General features: G+C 43.3%; 1 non-coding gene across 1 annotated transcript; it reads left to right on the top strand.

Annotated features, from left to right (window-relative positions):
* Positions 1 to 14,775: 14,775 nt before the first annotated feature.
* On the top strand, positions 14,776 to 14,913 carry LOC114809274. Its single transcript, XR_003757062.1, has one exon. It is a non-coding gene; the product is annotated as a small nucleolar RNA SNORA7 (small nucleolar RNA).
* The last annotated feature ends 6,913 nt before the right edge of the window (positions 14,914 to 21,826 follow it).

The raw sequence follows: 21,826 nt of genomic DNA, 5'->3' as shown, positions 1-21,826 counted from the left end.
TGTATTGGGACTGTGTCCAACTTGATTACTTTGTATCTAACCCAGTGCTAAGAACCGGGCTTGGCACATCGTAAGCGCTTAACGAATACCATAATTTTTATTATCATTATGACTACAAGATAATAGAATTGGGAGACCCAATCCCACCCAAGGAGTTCACAATCTAGAACTCAAGTACACAGATAATGTGGAAATGTTGAAGTAGTGGTAGAGGGAGAAATAGGCAAATGAAATGTGTAAAGTCAAAGAGAAACCGTCAATTTTGTTTATAAATAGAAAACTCCCCTCCCTTACAGATATCCCTCCATCTCCCGCCCACCATTCCTCTCCTAAGTCCTTTGAGAAAGAGGAGTCTACTCCCAGTGTCTCCACTTCCTCTTCTCCAATTCTCCTCTTGAGACCCTCCGATCTGGTTTCCACCCACTTCATGCCGTGGAAAGTGCCATCTCTACAGTCGTTGATGACCTTTCTCCTGGCAAATCCAAAGGCTTCCCGCCTCAGTTACCTCATCTGTAAAATGGGGATGAAGACTGTGAGCCCCACGTGGGACAACCTGATTCCCCTGTGTCTACCCCAGTGCTTAGAACAGTGCTCTGCACACAGTAAGCGCTTAACAAATACCAACATTATTACCCTAATCCTCCGAGATCTCTCAGCTGCCTTCAACACTGTGGACCACCCCCTTCTCTAAGAAACATTATCCAATCTCATCTTCACTGACAGTGTCTCTCCTAGTTCTTCTCCTATCTAGCTCAATGCTCTTTCTCAGTCCATCTTGCAGGCTCTTCGTCTGCCTTCCATCGTCTGACAGTGGGGGTCCCTCAAGGCTCACTTCCGGGGAGACACTTCTGAAGCGCTCACTATGAGTCAGGTGCTGTACTGCACTGTAGGCGCTGGGATAGATAGAAACAAACCAGGTTGGACGCAGATCCTGTCCCACGTGGGGCTCGTGGTCTCAATCCCCATTTCAGAGATGAGAGAACTGAGGCCCAGAGAAATAAAGTGACTGGTCTAAGGTCACTCAGAAGACAGGTGGCAGAGGCAGGATTAGAACCCATGACCTTCTGATCCCACGCCCGTGCTCTACCTAGGACACCATGTGACTTCTCATCTATTTTCCATCTACACCCATCCTTTGGCGAACTCATAGTAATAATAATAATGATGGCATTTGTTAAGCACTTACTAGGTTCAAAGCACTGTTCTAAGAGCTGGGGCTATACAACGTGATCAGGTTGTCCCACGTGGGGCTCACAGTCTTAATCCCCATTTTACAGGTGAGGTAACTGAGGCCCAGAGAAGTGAAGTGACTTGCCCAAAGTCACACAGCTGACAAGTGGCAGAACCGGGATTAGAACCCATGACCTCTGATTTCCAAGGTCTCATGACTCATGACTTATGAGGACAATTTCCAAATTTACCTCTCCAGCTCTCCAGCTTCTCTTCCGCATTCTCATATTCTCTCCTACCTTCAAGATATCTCTGCGTGGATATCATTCATTCCTTCATTCAACTATATTTATTGAGCAGATATCGTGAGCAAATCACTGTACTAAGCACTTGGGAGAATACAATACAATTCATTCATTCAATAGTATTTATTGAGCGCTTACTATGTGCAGAGCACTGTACTAAGCGCTTGGAATGAACAAGTCGGCAACAGATAGAGACAGTCCCTGCCGTGTGACGGGCTTACGGTCTAATCGGGGGAGACGGACAGACGAGAACAATGGCAATAAATAGAGTCGAGGGGAAGGACATCTCGTAAAAACAATGGCAACTAAATAGAATCAAGGCGATGTACAATTCATTAACAAAATAAAATACAATACAACAACAAACAGACACATCCCCCACTCACAATGAGCTCATACTCTAGAGATGAGCTCAAAGTCTAGAGACAAACCCATAGTCCCACCAAAACTTTAAACTAAATATGTCCAAAACCAAAGTCCTTCTTCAAAATCATCAGGCCAGACAGAGACAGACAGAGACCTTGTTCCGCACGGGACTTCTAGTGCCAAGTTTACCAATTTGGACTTGGGCCAGATCAGCTGAGAAGTACTGAAGTAATTATCTGATTGGCAAAACCTCACTGGCTGGACTTGTGTGGGATGGTTGGATAGTGTTGGTATTTGTTAAGCGCTTATTATGTGCCGAGCACTGTTCTAAGCGCTGGGGGAGATACAGGGGAATCAGGTTGTCCCACGTGAGGCTCACAGTTAATCCCCATTTTGCAGATGAGGTACTGAGGCACAGAGAAGTTAAATGACTTGCCCACAGTCACACAGCTGAGAAGTGGCAGAGCCGGTATTCGAACTCATGACCTCTGACTCCCAAGCCCGTGCTCTTTCCAAGAGGACCAAATGAAAGCAAGGAGGGCAGAAGCAGAATGGCATAGTGGATAGAGCACAGGCCTGTGAGTCAGGAGGTCGTGGGTTCTAATCACCGCTCCACCACTTGTCTGCTGAGTGACCTTGGGCGAGTTACTTCTCTTCTCTGCGCCTCAGTTACCTTATCTGTAAAATGAGGATCGAGACTGTGAGCCCCACGTCGGACAGGGATCGTGTCCAGCCCAATCTGCTTGTATCCACCCCAGTGCTTACTTTCCATATTAATTGATTCAATATTACCATAATTTCAGAAGTAATCATTTAAGGAATGAGGGAATACAAGGGGTCTCTTAGGAGATGACTCTTCAGATGAACCAGTATGAAGGGCTGTTCACTGAACCAAGGTTTGTGAAAATTAGGATGCCAAGAGACAGGTTCTGACTGGGATGAATATGTTTAGGGAAATAAGGAACCAGATTCATGCACCTAGAACATAGCAAGCAGGGCCTGTCATGAATTCATCCTCTTCCTCTCTCTTGCATGCATTCTCTCCACTGGTAGCTAAATTGAAGTGCTATAAAAATGCATATGGTTTGAATTCGGGAAAGCCCTGGGAAAATCCAGGGGAACTGAAAAAGAAAAAAGGGAAGAAAATACTGAAGAAATAGTGGGTCTTACAGTTCTCACCATCCCATTTTCCTCCAGGGCAAAATACACCGCTGGCAAAAAGACACCAGGTTTCGTTCATTCATTCAATAGTATTTATTGAGCGCTTACTATGTGCAGAGCACTGTACTAAGCGTTTGGACTGTACAAACTGGCAACAGATACAGTTCCCGCCCACTGACGGGCTTACAGTCTAATCGGGGGAGACAGAGAAAAATAAATGTGGTATCTTGACAACTATTAGGAAGATACGGTTAGGGACATTTAGTTGCAGGAAATGCTTACATTCCTAGGTCTAACGCGTTGTGGCCTAGGGGATAGAAGAGGAACCTGAGTTCTAATCCTAGATCCACTGTTTGTCTGCTGTGGACCTTGGGCAAATCACTTCATGCTTCAGTGCCTCAGTTACCTTATCAGTAAAATGGGGATTGAGACTATGAGCCTCATGTGGGACAGGGACTGTATCCAACCCAATTTGCGTGTATCTACCCCAGTGCTTAGAACACTGCCTGGCACATAGTATGTGCTTAACAAATATCACAATTATTATTATCATTATTAAGAATAAATTTCCTTGGGACCTTACTTATTTTTACTCTTGAGATGCTTTCTGTTTTTGTATTAAGTCCTTCTCCAAATAAATTTACTGGGTTACACTCTTCATGAAGGGCTGGAATTACTCATGAAATGCTCTCGATAGAAGCAGGAAGTTATGTTGGTTGAGGATCGTGTTGTAAAAGTCCTTGAGAAGTCATTTAGTCCATTCCTCTGTAAGACAGATTCTCAACTGTCCTGGATGGTTTAAACCGGGATCTGCTTAATGGACTGTCGAAAATCCATCGTACTTTTAATGACCATCTAAGGAAAAGATTCTGCAATCACCCCCAAGAAAGGCCTGTGGTAAAACAGTTCTCCCTTAATCAACAGATCCAAAGGGTGAAACTATTTAGACAGTTTTCTGCTCTTCTGTCCTTTGTGGAGATCTTGAGTTGGTGAAATTATCTGTTAAAAATCTATCATCGGTTTGGAGATATTATTGCTACCTCTCAGTTATCTCATCTTCCCAAATTAACATTCCATTAGCCATTATTACATCTATCTTTCAATTCTCTAAATTGCTCATTTGGAGAGATTTCTTCCTTTGTCTTCTCTTCTCCACACTCAGCTAAAAATATGGAAAGGGCCATGGGAGGGTAAGAGTGTGGCTTAAGAAATAAAATACAAATTAACCACTGTTTTCTGTGATTTGACATTCACCTCAATCCAATTCATTCTTGTCATGAGGGAGGGTAGGAAGAGTAGAGTGGGAAAAAGCAAAGGGTCCCACAAACTGCATCTTTAATTTGTATTATCGTCATCATTATTGCTATTATTCATAGTAATAAGAAATGATGCATTTGTTAAGCAGTTATTATGGGTCAAGCACTAGACTAAGCGATGGTATAGATACAGAATACTCAGATCAGACAGCGTTCCTGTACCACAGGGGTCTCACAGTTCCTCTGTATTTATAGAGACCCCTAATTGTCATAATCTCCGCCACAGTGCTTTATGACAAACATATAAGAGACAGTTTAATTTTGTCAGATTCTATGCATCTGGGTCCATTTTCAATCTCAGCTAGTGCTTACAGATTGAAAAAAGGGAGAAGCTAGAGGAAAGAAAGAGGAAAGGGAAAAGGGCAAAGGAAGGAGAGTGTTAATCAAAAAGCCATTTGCCGCTTTGCCCCACTGAGCACACCCAGCCTCCGGTGAATTGCGAGGACGTTTCTCCAGCGTCCAGCCCAGGTTCTGCTGCTGCCTCTTGCCCTCTCCATCTCCCGGAGCCAGGATCAGCTCTCGAAGTGCTCTCAATCTTCAGCTCCACATGGCTGAGCTTTCTTTGCCTCCAGCTCTACTTTTGGCAAGAGGCACTCTCCGGGAAAATAAAACAAACAGCGAAAACAAACCCACAATGAATTTTGTAAATATTTTCTATCTGACACCGCCACCCTTTCAGTACCCGGCAGGTTATCGTCCAAAGCACCAAACATATGCTTTGATCGATGCCGTGGTTTGTCTGATAGGTACTGTCCAGGAGACAACGCAGTCATTCGACTCAGTATGTACACTATGCGTACATGAGGGAGATTTTAGAAAACATTGTTATCTAGATTTGCACAGCTCCAGGGTAGTGTACACACTACTGAGACATCAATTAAGAGCACAAATGGAATCAGCCTAATCACAAAGTGGGAAACCCATTCAGTTATAAATAACAGTAAAATAAACTCCTAGTCATGACTCTTCACGTTGAGGAGACACTTTGAGGCATAGAAAACTGGCCAAAATGATGAGACCTTTCATTCATTCATTCAATAGTATTTATTGAGCGCTTACTATGTGCAGAGCACTGTACCAAGCGCTTGGAATGACAAGTCGGCAACAGATAGAGACAGTCCCTGCAGTTTGAGGGGCTTAAAGTCTAATCGGGGGAGACGGACAGACAAGAACAATGGTAATAAATAGAGTCAAGGGGAAGAACATGTTGTAAAAACAATGGCAACTGATCAATCAATCAAACAATCAATAATAATGGCATTTGTTAAGTCAATCAATCAATCAATAATAATGGCCTTTGTTAAGGGCTTACTATGTGCCAAGCACTATTCTAAGTGCTGAGGGAGATACAAGGTAATCAGGTTGTCCCTTGTGGGGCTCACATAGTTAATCCCCATTTTACAGATGAGGCAATGGAGGCACAGCAAAGTGAAGTGACTTGCCCAAGGTCACACAGCAGACAAGTGGCAGAGCTGAGATTAGAACCCATGACCGTCTGACTCCCAGGCCTGTGCTCTATGCACTATGCCATGCTTACTATATGCAGAGCACCGTATTAAGTTCATTCATTCATTCAATAGTATTTATTGAGCGCTTACTATGTGCAGAGCACTGTACCAAGCGCTTGGAATGAACAAGTCGGCAACAGCTAGAGACGGTCCCTGCCGTTTGACGGGCTTACGGTCTAATCTAGGGAGACTACGGTACGACAGAATTAGTGGACACATTCCCTGCCCATACTGAGCTTAAGGCCTGGTGGGGTGGGGGAGAGAGGCATTAATATGAATTAATGAGTAATATTTAATAAATGAAGCTGTGTACATACGTGCGGAGGGGTTAGTGTGGGTTGACTATCAAATATCTGAAGGCCACAGACTGAAGTGCAGAGACAACGCGGAAGGGAGAGCGAGCCAGAGAAAAGAAGGCTTAATCAGGGAAGGCCTCCTGGAGGAGGAGGAACTGTTAGCCCCAACTCTGGAGGAAGAAATCCTGGCAGCAAAGGTATGAAGAATGGAAAAACCCCAGATCTGATGGCCTTCCTGCAGACATCTACAAGTAAGGAAGAGGCTTAATCCTCAGACATCGACACGGACTTCTCTCCAAAATGTGAATCGCTGATAAAATGGCACAGCTTCAAAGACATGATCGATCACTCAATCTATTTACTGAATGCTTTACTGTGTTCAGAGACCCGTACTAAGGGCTAGGAAATGAGCAATGAATAATTGAGTCACAGAGGTCGTGGGTTCCAATCCCCGCTCCGCCACTTACAATAATAATAATGTTGGTATTTGTTAAGCAATTACTATGTACAGAGCACTGTTCTAAGCGCTGGGGGAGTTACAGGGTAATCAGGTTGTCCCACGTGAGGCTCACAGTTGATCCCCATTTTACAGATGAGGTACCTGAGGCACAGAGAAGTGAAGTGACTCGCCCACAGTCACACAGCTGACAAGTGGCAGAGCCGGGAGTCGAACCCATGACCTCTGACTCCGAAGCCCAGGCTCTTTCCACTGAGCTAGGCTGCTTCAGCTTTGTGACTTTGGGCAAGTCACTTAACTTCTCTGTGCCTCAGTTATCCCATCTGTAAAATGGGGATTTAGACTGTGACTTCCTCAAGGGAAAACCCGATTACCTTGTATCTACCCCAGCGCTTAGAACAGTGTTTGGCACATAGTGCTTAACTAATGTCTTCATTTATTTATTCATTTTAAATGCTTACTACGCATCAAGAACTGTACTAAGCATTGAAATACCTACATATTAATCAGGGCACAGCCCTCATGGGACTCGTAGTCGAATTATGGGGAACAGGTAACAAATCCCCATTCTACAGATAAGGAAATGGAGATACAGAAATGTTGTCTAAGGTAACACAGAAGGCAATAGTAATGTTGGTACTTGTTAAGCGCTTACTATGTGCAGAGCACTGTTCTAAGCCCTGGGGTAGATACAGGGTAATCAGGTTGTCCCACGTGGGGCTCACAGTCTTAATCCCCATTTTACAGATGAGGTAACTGAGGCACCGAGGAGTGAAGTGACTTGCCCACAGTCACACAGCTGACAAGCGGCAGCGCCGGGATTCAAACCCATGACCTCTGACTCCAAAGCCCATGCTCTTTCCACTGAGCCACGCTGCTTCTCCATTATGTTAGTAGGGCTTTGAAGGTAGGAAGATTGGCGGTCTAGACAAGATGTAGGAGGAGGGAGTTGCAGGCCAAGGGGAAATCACAAGCAAAGGGTGGGCAATGAGCCAAACAGGAGAGGTACTGGTAAGCTGGAGTTAGAGGTGCGAAGTGTGTGGTTTGGATTGTAGTAGGAGATCAGAGAGGTAAAGTAGAAGGAGAGCTTATTAAATGCCTGAAAGCTGATGGTAAGGGGTTTCTCAATCAGTCAATCACATTTATTGACAGCTTACTGCATGCAGAACACTGTAGTAAACACTTGGGAGAGTACAGTGTAACAGAGTTGGTAGACATGTTCCCTGCCCATGACAAGTTTATAGTCTCTTTGTTGCCGAGACGGGTGGGCAACCGTTGGAGGATTATGAGGAGTGGCGAGATATGGACTGAACTCTTTGCTAGAAAAATGATCCAGAGAGCCGAGGGGAATCTGAATGGAGAAGGGAGAGACCAGAGGCCGGGATGTAAGTCAAGGGGGTTACAGTGAGTGTTAGATCAGCATGGAACCAATCTAGATGGAGACGAAGGGGCTGATCATCAAGATACTATATAACAATAATAATAATAATAATAATGACATTTGTTAAGCATATACTCTGTTCCTCCACCGCTCACCTCCTCAATGTGCCTCATTCTTGCCCGTCCCGCGGTCGACCCCCGGCCCTCATCCTACTTCTGGCCTGGAATGGCCTCCCTCCTCACATCCACCAAACTAACGCTCTTCCCCCCTTCAAAGCCCTATTGAGAGCTCACCTCCTCCAGGAGGCCTTCCCAGACTGAGCCCTCCCTTTCCCTCCTCCCCTCTTTCCCTCCCCATTGCCCCCACTCCCTCCCTCTGCTCTACCCCCCTTCCCCTCCCCACAGTACTTGTGTATATTCATGTATATTATATAATACACTATTTTATGAATGATCTGTATATATCTGTGATTCCATTTATCTCTTTTGATGGTATTGATGCCCGTCTACTTGTTTCATTTTAGTGTCTGTCTCCCCCTTTTAGACTGTGAGCCCACTTTTGGGCAGGGATTGTCTCTTATCTGTTGCCGAACTGTACATTCCAATTGCTTAGGACAGTGCTCTGCACGCAGTAAGCGCTGAATAAAAACGACTGCATGAATTAAGGGTGTTGTCTATAGTGATGGGAAAGTTTGAAGGCAGTTTTTGGGTTGCAATTTGATAAGTTCTGCTTTGGACCTACTATAAATGAGGTGTCACGGACTGTGTCCTATTCCATCCGAATTCCTTGCGATGGTAAATACTATCGCTTTTGCTTATATTATGGCTTCTGTTAAACGCTTACTCTTTTCCAGAGACTTGCAGTACAGTCCAAGCCCTAGGTAGAAACAATATAAGCAGATAAAGCTCTGGCCCTCACCTACCTGGGGTTTACAGACTAAGAAGGAGGGAGAACAGGTGTTTTATCTCACTTTCCTGTTGAGGAAACTGAAACACAGACAAGCGAAAAACAGTCAGGTGGCAAGAGCGCTAACTGTGTGCCAAGAGTACAGTGCTCCGCGCACAGTAAGTGCTCAATACATACGAATGAATGAATGTTCTAAACTCTGGGGGAGATACAAAGTAATCAGTTGACCCACATAGGGCGCTCACAATCTTAATTTCCATTTTACGGATGGGGTAACTGAGGCACAGAGAAGTTAAATGACTTGCCCAAAGTCACACAGCTGACAAGTGATGGAGCCGGGATTAGAACCCATGATCTCTGACTCCCAAGCCCATGCATGGCTCAGTGGAAAGAGCCCGGGCTTGGGAGTCAGAGCTCAGGGGTTCGAATCCAGGCTCTGCCCCTTGTCAGCTGGGTGACTGTGGGCAAGTCCCTTCACTTCTCGGTGCCTCAGTTACCTCATCTGTAAAATGGGGATTAACTGTGAGCCTCACGTGGGACAACCTGATTACCTTGTATCTAACCCAGCGCTTAGAACAGTGCTCGGAATATAGTAAGCGCTTAACGAATACCAACATTAACATTATTATTATGCTCTTTACACTGAGCCAAGCTGCTTCTCCATTTATAAATATATTTATACCTATATCTATTTATTCATATCAACGTCTGTCTCCCCCTCTAGACTGCAAGCTTGCTGTATGCAGGGACTGTGCCTACCTATTCTGTCACAGTGGATTCTCCCAAATGCTTAATACAGTGCTCTGCATACAGTAAGTGCTCAATAAATACAATCGGTCGATTGATACAATACAACGGAATTGGTAAGTACATTCTCTACCCCCAAGGAGCTTAGAGGCTTCGGAAGAGCTTACAGTCTGGAGGAGAATGGAAGAACTCAGAATCCTGAGCAGGTGGTAAGTGGTGAACTGAAATAGGGTCCTGGCAAAGCAGAAGAGCAGCATATGCCATTTAAAGGCATAATGAAGAACTGGCTCCAACAAGCCAAAAGAGCAAGGACTGTTGAGAGATAATAATAATATTGGTATTTGTTAAGCGCTTACTATGTGCAGAGCACTGTTCTAAGCGCTGGGGGAGATACAGGGTAGTCAGGTCGTCCCACGTGAGGCTCAGAGTGAATCCCCATTTTAAGGATGAGGTAACTGAGGCACAGAGAGGTTAAGCGTCTTGCCCAAAGTCACACAGCTGACGAGTGGCAGAGCCGGGAGTCGAACCCATGGCCTCTGACTCCGAAGCCCAGGCTCTTTCCACTGAGCCACGATGCCCACTGCCATCTTCGAATGAAAACTTCTGAAAATTGGGATTCCACGAAGTGAATCTGAATACGGAGCCAAGCTCTTAATGGGCAACCTCAGAAGCAAAGCGAGCATCTTTACTTAAGAGCAAATAATGGGGCTCTGCCTATTCCAGTCTCACATCAGCCTCTTCAGACACTCACAGATAGGGCCTTACATTCAGAAATGTCAAAATTTCAAACAAAGGACATCTCATCTAGCTCTATAATGCAGCGTGGCTCAGTGGAAAGAGGACGGGCTTTGGAGTCAGAGATCATGGGTTCGGATCCCGGCTCTGCCACTTGGCAGCTGTGTGACTGTGGGCAAGTCACTTCACTTCTCTGGGCCTCAGTTACCTCATCTGGAAAATGGGGATTAAGACTGGGTGCCCCACGTGGGACAACCTGATTCCCCTGTGTCTACCCCAGAGCTTAGAACAGTGCTCTGCACATAGTAAGCGCTTAACAAATACCAACATTATTATATTTATGTGTTTGTGCTTACATATACATAAAAGCAAGTATACTTCCTCACTATTGGCCTCAAAGCTGTCCATCACCTTGGCCCCTCCTATCTTACCTCCCTTCTCTCCTTCTACAGCCCAGCCTGCACACTTCGCTCCTCTGCTGTTATTCTCCTCACTGTGCCTGGTTCTCACCTGTCCATCTGTCGACCCCTGGCCCATCTCCTACCTCTAGTCTGGAATGCCCGCCCTCCTCACATCTACCAAACAATCACAATCCTCCCCTTCCCATCCCTAATGAAGGCTCACTTCCTCCAGGAGGTTTTCCCAGAATAAACCCCCCTTTTCCTCTGCTCTTCCTCCCCTCCCCATCACCCTGACTCACTTCCTTTGCTCTACCCACCTTCCCGCCCCACAGCACTTGTGCATAGATGTACATATTGAAAATTCTATTCTTTTATATTAATGATGTGTATAAATCTATAAATCTATTTATTCATATTGATTGATGCCTCTCTAGTTGTTTTGATGTCTGTCTCCCCCCTTCTAGACTGTGAGCCTGTTGGGGGCAAGGATTTGTTGCTGAACTGTTGTTATTTGTTGCTGAACTGTTTTTCCAAGTGCTTAGTACAGTGCTTTGCACACAGTAACCACTCAGTAAGTATGATCAAATGAATGAATGAACAAATATATATATGTATACATGCAGCTTCATATTACATATACTCATTCAATTCATTCAATAGTATTTATTGAGCGCTTACTATGTGCAGAGCACTGTACTAAGCGCTTGGAATGGACAAATCGGCAACAGATAGAGACAGTCCCTGCCGTTTGACGGGCTTACGGTCTAAGCGGGGGAGACGGGCAGACGGGAACAAAGCAATAAATAGAGTCGAGGGGAAGAACATCTCGTAAAAACAATGGCAACTAAATAGAAGCAAGGCGACGTACATTTCATTAACAAAATAAATAGGGTATACATACAAACACACACATATATGTGTGATATGAGAAGACACTATATGTGGATTATAGTCTATCAATCCAGTCGAACGTGATAGCAAACAAATCATCTCTTCGGTTTGAAGTTAAAAAACACACAACAGACTTAATATGTGATCCATTTCTTATTTTGCCCTTCAGAATATTAATTATTTCCCATAAGCAAATTAATTTTAGTTTCTAAGATTTCTATAGTAGAAATGTTAAAGATCTGGGAAGACAGTGGTATTTTCATTTTTTAAGGGGAACATTATTTCTGAACATCCAAGAGTTTTTCCTTAACTGTTATTGATATTAATATTCAACTCTCCCTAGAACTTTGTTTAAGGTTTCCATCAAATCCATTCTCTTCTTACCTTTCCTTTAATTAATGTCTATCCCCTATAGGGCAACACATAACCTCAAAAGCCCCAGTTTGTGGAGTCCCAAATTATTAAACCTAATTGCAATAATGATTAACCACCACTGGGAAAATATTCATTGCAAAGAGAGCATAAGTCATCCAATTAACACCTCTAAAACACTACCTCTTTGATTTACCCATCACCACACGCTTCTGTTTCAAAAGATTGGTTTCTTAGCAATACTGTCCTGAGCATTTTTTTTTTTTTAAGCATTTTCTCTCAGGGGTACAGTCTAAAACACAATATAGCTGTCATGGCCCTGCAATTTACTGGACCTCACACAATCCTAAACAAACTGAGTTCTGATGAACTGCCAGCATGCTGGAACCTAAAACCATTCTTAACGGTATAGAGAGAAAATAACAGTGCACTGGGAGAAAACATTCACCCAGGACGACAGTATCATGTGAGAAACGGTGGATACAGAAGCAGAAAAGCAAGGTTTTAAATACCTTCTCCTTGGAATTGACATCCCTGGGCAAACTGCCCTTTGTTTCAAGGGCTATTATAAGGATTAATGAGCTCACCTCTAGCTCAACGTTTTCTTCATGCATTAACAGACAGGTATCATATGGGATGGTTTATCGGCAGCCCTAATATAGCGAGGGGTAGATAAACTGAGTGGCCTTCCGGGTATACGGTCTTAAAATCTGAAACATTCATTATCGATCGACTAAAAACACACACATGCAGGAGCATCCACCAAAAACAGACACGTGCACGCGCATAGTGAAGCATGAACACTGACTGATAAAAGTCATTGAGAAAAAATATAGTTTAAGATCACTCATTGGGTTCAATCACATTTTCTCCCAAAAGCGCATGTCCAGGAGATTTGCAGCTAACAAACGAACAGTGAATTGTATTTACTGAGAGTTTACTGTGTGCAGAGCACTGTACTAAAAATCAATCCATGACATTTACTGAGAGTTTACTGTGTGCAAACCACTGTGCTAGGGGGCTCAAGAAATACAATACAGTAGATCTGATGAACCATTCCTTGCCCACAAGGAATGTATAGTTCAGAGGAAGAAGCAAATATGAAATTATGTTACAGAAAGGTAAAACAACAGAGCATAAGTTTACGCACATAAGGTCCGTGGGGCTGAAGGGTGGGGTGAATATCAGGTGCTTAAAGGTTTAAAGGAGGTAATACCTGCTCTGAGAGAATATACAATCTGTGACAGAGGCAAAAAAATTACAGGTAGAAGAAGAGGATTAAAAAAGAGTTAGATTGATGATTAAGTGGGTAAATAGCGGGACATGGAAGTCAGTATATAAAGAAGTGCTGTGGTTTATGTGAGTGGTTAAGTGAATGATTCGTGAAGGGGTGGCATAACGATAGTTGGAAGTTAGGACCAGGGGAGAATAATAATGAACTGGCGATTAATAAAGGTATTTGTTAAGTGCTTACTATGTGTCAAGCACTGTTCTAAGCACTGGGGTTGATAACAATGATAATAATTATGGTATTTGTTAAGAGCTTACTAGGTGCCGAGCACTGTTCTAAGAGCTGGGATAGATACAAGATAATCAGGTTGACCCACATGGGACTCACAGTTTTAATCTCCATTTTACAGATGAGGTGACTCAGGCCCAGAGAAGTTGAGATGCTAATCATGATGAATGCAGTCCCTGTCCCACAAGGGCCTCACAGTCTTAATCCCCACTTTACATATGAGGTAACTGAGGCACATTCATTCATTCAATTGTATTTATTGAGTGCATACTGTGTGCACTGTACTAAGCACTTAGAGTACAATAGGAGTTAATTGACTTACCCAAGGTCACACAACAGACGAGTGGCAGAGCCAGGATTAGAACTCAGGCCCTTCTGACTCCCGGGTCCATTCTATTCACTAGGCCATGCTGTTTCCCTAGACTGGGCTACCAAGCTGCCATCCCAGCCCATGATCAGTTCAGAGTTGCTGAACACGATATCGTCATCCACTCTGCCCATTGTACAGCCCTTCCTTATCTGGACCTCTCCTCCCTTGGGGGCTGCATACATACAGCTGAGCCAACTTCTGCCTATCAACATTTGGGTGACTGAGTTGAGATCAAGGCAGAGTTGCGGAGTCATATTTGCTTTTAAAGGCCAAAAATGCCATTGATATTTGTAATCCCATAAATTTGATCATACAGAAAGGCCACAGGGGGGAAAAGCAGCATTTATATTTAGGATGGGACAAACATGAAGAAGTATGATGGGAACAAAAACTAGTGGCTTTCAGTGCATTGAAATTTTAGTTTGAAAATTGCATCGGTTGCTTTTTAGGCACAGCTCACCGGGGTGATGGGTGGTAGCATTACCAGTCCCTCCTGGGGTCGGGACATCAGCGGTGAAGATTTTGAAGTGAAATTCTTCCTAGTATCCTCCGGGGGAAGTATCCAGTGGGATATTATATCATGATCATATTACACTGTTACATTGTTACAGTGTATTATTCCAAGCACTTAGTAAAGTGCTCTGTACACAGTATGTGCTCAACAAATACACCTGGATGAATGAATGATCCAGAAAAAGCTGGCACATGAAGCCGGCCAACACAGCAGTGGCTGCTGGTGAGCACTAGACTGGAAATTCGTCTTCTGGATGGTAAACTTGTCCTCTAGTCTGTAAGCTCATCCACTAGACTATAAACTCCTCCTCTAGACTCTAAGCTCGTCCACTAGACTTTAAACTTATCCTTTAGAACTATCCTCCTCTCAGGGTCACACCTGGAGAGTTCCCAGTACTCTACCAGTCTCGACTACAGGAGGGAGAGTCAGGCAGAGGCCTGCCCATTTCATTCCGAGCTTGGGCAGTGGATAGCGAGTGGAAGGCAATCTGCTTCAAGTCAAAACTCACCCGTGCTGGGCAGCAGCGGAAAGGGAGAGAGTTGAGGGCGGAGATTCAAATTTATTGCATCGAAGGAGGCAAGGGTATATCGCTTACGTATTTTTCCCGTGAAAACTCTATGAATCCGCTACCAGAAAAATTGCAGATGGAGGTGGGGCCTACTGGGAGACATTTGTCCATGGTGTCACTGTGGGTCAAAGACGACTTGATGGCATAAGATAAGTTTAGAACTGTAAGCTCGTCCTCTAGACTCTAAACTCGTCCACTAGAGTGTGAGCTCGTCCTCTAGACTTTAAGCTCATCCTCTAGACCGTAGGTTTGTCCACTATTCTGTAACCTTGTCTTCTAGACTGTAAATTCATCCACTAGACTGAAAACATCTTCTAGACCGTAAATTCGTCCACTAGACTGAAAACATCTTCTAGACCCGAAAGCTCATCTTCTAGGCGTAACTCATCCTCTAGCCTGTAAGCTCCATCCTTGTCAGGGAATGGGTCTGTTATATGGTTATACTGTTCTCTCCCAACCGCTCAATACAGTGCTTTGCACACAGTAAGCACTCGGTAAATATGTTCGACTGATGAACTGGGGCTAGGGCACAGGTTCGACACTGTTCTGATACCACACTGGCCATCCATAAGTTCCATTTGTAATTTGTTTGTACGCGTTCTCCAATATGCTGGATCCCTATCATCCAACTTGTTGACTATAAACTCAGTGGATTGTAAACTCCTTGAGGGCCGAGATCCTGTCCACTAACACTATTGGACTCTCAATCGGTCAATCAGTAATTGAGCACTTACTATGTACTGAGCACTGCACTGAGCACTTGGGACAGTACAATATGACAGAGTTAGAAGTCACATTCCCCACCCACAATGAGTTTGCCCAATCCGTTAATCAAGGGTATCTACTGAGCACTTAAAATGTGCAGAGCACTGTGTTAAGTGGTTGAGAAAATACAAATTCTTAATAATAATTCTTAATACCAGTACCATAATAAGCTGTTAATAATGATCAATAATTATGATATTTGCTAATTGAGCCAAACACAGCCCTTGTCCCACATGGGCCTCACAGTCCAAGAAGGACGGACAATAGGAACCAAATTCCCCTTTTACAGGTAAGGAAAATGAAATACAAAGAAGGGTAAGTAACTTGCCAAAGGTCACACAACAGGCAAGTAGCCGGGCTGGGATTACACTCACAGGCCGGTGTTCTTTCCACTAGGCTACACTACTTCCCACTCGATGGGACAATAGTGGGACTGTAATTCCAAGTGTTTTGTTCAGTATTTTGTACAGAGTAAATTCTCAGACAATATTATTAATTTTTGCATTTTGAGTTTCAGTAGGCACAGAGTAGGCAATGTTGAGAAGGTGCTGGGTCACTGGGCCAACCACAATCACTATAATTTCTCTTCACAGGTTCTTGGTCGTCAAGTCATTAGACCTGGACTGACCCTCATCCACTGTTACGATAATAACAATAATTATTATTATGGTATTCGTTAAGCACTGAACTATGTGACAGGCACTGAACTAAGCTGTGGGGTGGATACAAGCAGATTGGGTTGGACACAGTCCCTGTCCCAAATGGGGTTCACAGTCCCAATCCCCATTTTACAGATGAGGTAACTGAGGTCCGGAGAAGTAAAGTGACTTGCCCAAGGTCACACAGCAGATGAGTGGCAGAGGTGGGATTAGAATCCATGACCTTATTGATAGTCATCCCTCTAGATTGAGAGCTGACTGTGGGCAGGAAATTTTTCGGTTATATCTTATTCACCCAAGCACTTAGTACTGCCCTTTGCACACAGCAATCGCTCAATAAATACAGTTGAATGAATCAATCGATCAATCAACCCTATGATAAGCAGACTGACTTTTAATTAAATGTGAGTCAAGAGTGGTACAGTATAACAATAGAACAGATACATTCCCTTCTCACAAGGAGTTCACAGTCTAGATAAGATGAAGGAGCCAGTTGTTCTGTTCCCAACAACTACTCCACCCAAACTCTGGAAATTTTAGTTCTACTGTTCTCTGCCAAGCTCTTACTAGAGTTGACTACAATCACCACTCATCCCCATTTCCCTGATCCACTCTCTTTGCTCTATCCCCCTTCCTGCCCCACAGCACTTGGGTATATATGTGCATATTTATAATTCTAATGATTTTTATTAATGATGCATATATAATTCCCTTTAATTATAATGATGCTACTGATGCCTGTTTACTTGTTTTGATATCTGTCTCCCCCCCTTCAAGACTGTGAGCCCATTATGGGCAGGGATTGTCTCTATTCATTGCCGAATCTAGCACCAAAGGAGAAGCAGCGTGGCTCGGTGGAAAGAGCACGGGCTTTGGAGTCAGGGCTCATGAGTTCGAATCCCAGCTCTGCCACTTGTCGGCTGTGTGACTGTGGGCAAGTCACTTAACTTCTCTGTGCCTCAGTTCCCTCATCTGTAAAATGGGGATGAAGACTGTGAGCCCCACGTGGGACAACCTGATTCCCCTATGTCTACCCCAGTGCTTAGAACAGTGCTCGGCACATAGTAAGCGCTTAACAAATACCAACATTATTATTATTATTATTAATTGATTGATGGACTAACTACTAGTTCTCTTCAGCTCACTCCTTTCGGTAAAACTCTACCTCACTGAAATCTCCGACTTCCAACTCCAACCTGGAATTTATCTCCTTCTAAATCCATCAGACCATAGCTAGCTCCATCTTTCAGTTTCTCCTAAAAATCCCATTTTCGCCAGGAAGCCTTCACCAAATAATTAATAACATTCCCAATCACCCAATCATATTTATTGAGCGCTTAAAGGCCATCCAATTGGTGACTTTTGACTCCTGTGTATAGAACACTATAGTAAGTCGCTAGGAGAGTACAGTAGAGTTCAAAAACATGGTTCTTGTCCTCAGGGAGCTTGCAATCTAGTTAGAGAGAAAGATATTAAGATAAAACAGGCAGAAGGAAGAAGAGAATGGAAAAATGGATATGGGGACGTATGTGCTCTGGTATTCCCTTCCCTCATTTATTCCTCTCCCTAGATCTTAGTGGCTTTCCCCATCTTCCCCTGTCTCAACAGGGAAGAAGTGTAGTGGAGAGATCAAAATATGGGGATGGAATTGATTTCTCTGCCACAACTGGACATATCCTCGGTTCACTATCGTGTTCTACGTCAGCTATAAGCACATGATGAATCCAGATTTTAGATAGTATGCTTGTTGGGAACTGAAGATACACAGGTAAAAATTTACATGAGTGCTGCATGTGGTTATCACAATCAATTGTTTTTACTGAATGCTTACTTTATGCAGCACACTGTACTAAGCCCTTGGGAAAGTATAATGTAACAGAGTTGATAGACATGCTCCTGGCCGCGAAACACAGATACTAGTGATAAAAGTTGAGTTAATACTCAAGGGCCCAACTCTGCTCAGCTTCTCTGACCCTTTTTCCTCACCTGCCAGCCACCCTTCATGCTTCTTTTGAGGTCTTTATGTTCAAATGAACACACAACAGATGTCTTTAGGCACACACTTCATTCATTCATTCTATCTTTCATTCATTCAATAGTATTTTTTGAGCGCTTACTATGTTCAGAGCACTGTACTAAGCACTTGGAATGTCGCCTTGATTCTATTTATTTGCTATTGTTTTAATGAGATGTTTATCCCCTTGATTGTCTTTATTGCTATTGTTCTTGTCTGTCTGTCTCCCCCGAGTAGAGTGTAAGCCCGTCAAAGGGAAGGGACTGTCTCTATCTGTTACCGATTTGTACATTCCAAGCACTTAGAACAGTGCTCTGCACATAGTAAGCGCTCAATAAATACTATTGAATGAATGAATGAATGAACGTACAATTCGGCAACAGATAGAGACAATCCCTGCCCACTGATGGGTTTACCGTCTAATCCGGGGAGACAGACAGACAAAAACAATAATAATAGTAACAAAAATCATTCATGTGGGATGGAAAAAAGTGAAGCTGAATAAATAGATGGGTGGATGACATTCAATATTCAAAATATTTTCTCCAAATATTATCTCTTGCTGTAAGTCCCCTTACCAGATTCATGGTCCAAACCATCTCTTGGAAAGTATTCTCAGAATGCCTCACGATATAATAGCACACACTGTCTCGTAGAGAATATTCTCAGAATGCCCCAAGCTATGCATTTTGTCTGTGGTATTAAATTCATTTTCATCACATCAGTATATTTAGGCTAAAAGAAATGGAATTTGGGAGATAAACCTCACATTTTATAGTGAATCCTACTGGATGTATTGAAGTTATTGCTTAGACTGAGAATGGAGAAGTGGATGATTTGTTCTTGGTTCTGTGCGATACAATCATTTTTCAAAGCTTACTTAGCTTTAGATGTTCCAGTTGGCTCATTTATAATGAATCCTTTTGGAGTTCTACCCTCAAAAATGCATAATAATCGTGACATTTGTTAAGGGTTTACAATGTTCCAAGCATTGTAGATAGAAGGTAAGCAGATTGGACAGAGTCCCATGGGGCTCACATTCAATTGAATCCCCATTTTATAGATGCGACAACTGAGGAACAGAGAAGTTAAGTGACTTGCCCAAGATCACACAGCAGGCAAGTGATAGAGCCGGGATTAGAATCCAGAGCCCTCTTTCTTCCCTTTCCCTCTGCTCATCCCCCTCTCCCTTTCCCTCCCCTTAGCACTGTGCTCATTTGGATATATTTTCATAACCCTATTTGTTTTGTTAATGAGGTGTACATCCCCTTGATTCTATTTATTGAATCGAGTGATTAAGTTGTCTTGTTTTTATCCGTCTGTCTCTCCCGATTAGACTGTAAGCCCGTCAATGGCAGGAATTGTCTCTATCTGTTGCTCAATTGTACATTCCAAGTGCTTTGTACAGTGCTCTGCACATAGTAAGCACTCAATAAATTCTATTGAATAAATGAATGAACAATCCTCTGATTCCCGTGCGTAGCCATGCTCCACAAGGCCTTTTCCACTATTTCACCTTTCTTTAAATTAGGTAAAATAGGAGGAACTTGTCGAGTATGGCAGTGGTAGTCTAGACAACGAGCTTAGAGTTTAGAAAAGGAGATAGACATTGATATAACTAAATAAATTACTGATATATATATATATATATATATATTCATATATATATGTGCTATGGAGCTGGGAGGGGACCATGAATAAAGGGAGGAGATGTACCTTCATTAAGGCTTTGAAGAGGGGGGAGAGTATCTTTCGCTCAACTGTTCACTTAGATATTCACTCTGATGCCACTATGTGTAGGCAATTTTGATACCAGTCTCATCCTTTAGAAAAGAAGCTCCTTAAATAATGTTGGTATTTGTTAAGCGCTTACTATGTGCAGAGCACTGTTCTAAGCGCTGGGGTAGATAAAAGGTCATCGGATTGTCCCACATGAGGCTCACAGTCTTCATCCCCATTTTACAGATGAGGTAACTGAGGCCCAGAGAAGTTCAGTGACTTGCCCACAGTCACACAGCTGACAAGTGGCAGAGTCGGCATTCGAACCCATGATTGCTGACTTCCAAACCGGGCTCTTTCCACTGAGACACGCTGCTCCTTGTGGGCAGGGGACAGGTCTCGTGCTCCTGTGTATTTTGTTAAGGGTCCAGCACAGCATCGCACACAGTAAATACTCATCCTCACTGCTACTCTTCATCTCAGTCCACATTTCCTCTGAGGATTCCAAGAATCAGCCTATAGTACTCTGCAGGATCTGGGAGACGCGCTGGCTTCTCGGCTTCTGATAGTGACTCCGGTCTTAATGTTATAGATTAGACCCAGCGGTTACAGAAATGTCTACGGAGAAACTGGTAAAGAGTTTAGGCATAATAAGAAGGAAAATGGCTCAAGTGTTCAAACCAACAGCTTATATAATTTAAAAGAAAGTTGCTTAAATTGTTTTTACCACCTCTGTCCATTATAGTTTTAGAAAGAATTGGAAGTGGAGAAGAAATTAAAACAGATCTCAGGAAGGCGTAAGGCACTACTATTCCACTAGCTCCAACTTTAAACATTACCTTCCGGTAAATGGATGGATAAAATTCCAATCCCCCTATTTAAATACCTTTATGGCTTGATTCAAGAGTTTGCAAAATGCCAGTTGGGTTGTGGAAGAGCAATTTGGGTCTATATCCCTTAAATACTTTAATATTCACTTCACACCCAGCCCACAGCACTTATCAATCAATATGAACGTGTTTGTTATATTGCTGTGTTGGACTCTCCCAAGCATTTAGTACTATTGATTGATAAATCATTCGGTGATACATACTGAGTGTTTACTGTTTTTTGTTCTGTCCTTTTTGATATTCGTTAAGTGCTCACTATGTGTCACCACTGTACTAAGCACTGTGGTACATACAAGGTTGGATACAGTTCGTGTCCCACGTAGGGCTCACAGTCTTAATTTCCATTTTACAGATGAGGTAATTGAGGCACAGAGAAGTCAAGTAACTTGCCCAAGATCATACAGCAGACAAGGGCCGGAGCCCTATTAGAACCCCGGTCTTTCTGACTCCCAGGGCCACGCTCTCTCTACTAGGCAAATTGCTTCTCAGCATGGCTTAGTGGAGAGAACATGGGCTTGGGATTCAGAGGTCATGGGTTCTAATCCTGTCTCAGCCACTTGTCAGCTGTGTGACTTTGGGCAAATGACAACTTCTCTGTGCCTCAGTTACCTCGTCTGTAAACTAGGAATTAAGACTGTGAGCCCCATGTGGGACAACCTGATTACTCTGTAACTACACCAGGGCTTAGAACAGAGATCGGCACATAGCAAGCACTTAACAAATACCATAATCATTATTATTATTATTATCATTCTCAAGGGTAATTATGAGTGAGTGATTACTGTAAGCAGAACAC

The sequence above is a fragment of the Ornithorhynchus anatinus genome, chromosome 2, assembly GCF_004115215.2.
Source record: "Ornithorhynchus anatinus isolate Pmale09 chromosome 2, mOrnAna1.pri.v4, whole genome shotgun sequence".
NCBI lineage: Eukaryota > Metazoa > Chordata > Mammalia > Monotremata > Ornithorhynchidae > Ornithorhynchus > Ornithorhynchus anatinus.
The sequence above is the reverse complement of the archived record's forward strand: the minus strand, read 5'-3'. Positions and strand labels throughout refer to the sequence as shown.